The sequence below is a fragment of the Penaeus monodon genome, unplaced genomic scaffold (genome assembly GCF_015228065.2).
Source record: "Penaeus monodon isolate SGIC_2016 unplaced genomic scaffold, NSTDA_Pmon_1 PmonScaffold_2621, whole genome shotgun sequence".
Lineage (NCBI taxonomy): Eukaryota > Metazoa > Arthropoda > Malacostraca > Decapoda > Penaeidae > Penaeus > Penaeus monodon.
The window spans coordinates 4,529-5,000 of NW_023656596.1; positions in this window are offsets into that span (position 1 = coordinate 4,529).

The window sequence follows — 472 nt, forward strand, 5'->3', positions numbered from 1 at the left end:
TGGGGAATATTTTCCTTTTTTTTTGCGTTGTATAGGGTCGGGCGGGTTTTTTCGTTTGTCTTTTTATCCTAAGTCTCTTTTCTATCTATTTATCTGATTTTCAGACAGATAAACACCCCATCATGTCTGTCCGTCGTCTGTCTGTCTGTTTTTTTCTTTTTTTTTTATGTGTGTCTGTTTTTTTCTGTCTTTTTTCATGTCTGTCTATTTATTTGTTTCTTTTTAATGTCGTTTCATCTATTTCCACGTCTCCTAATGGTTTCTTGTACCTTTGCATTGTTTTCTCATGTCTTTTTCATGTTTTTTTAAGTCTTTTCAAGTCCTCAGCGTCTTTCACGTCATTCCATGTCTTCTCATGTCTCTTCTCTTACCCCCACCCCCCCCTCTTCCCGACCGCCCACCAAATCCTAGTCGACGCCCATGTGCTTCCATACATCCCCAATCTCCCATACCACTTTTTCCTAGGATATCT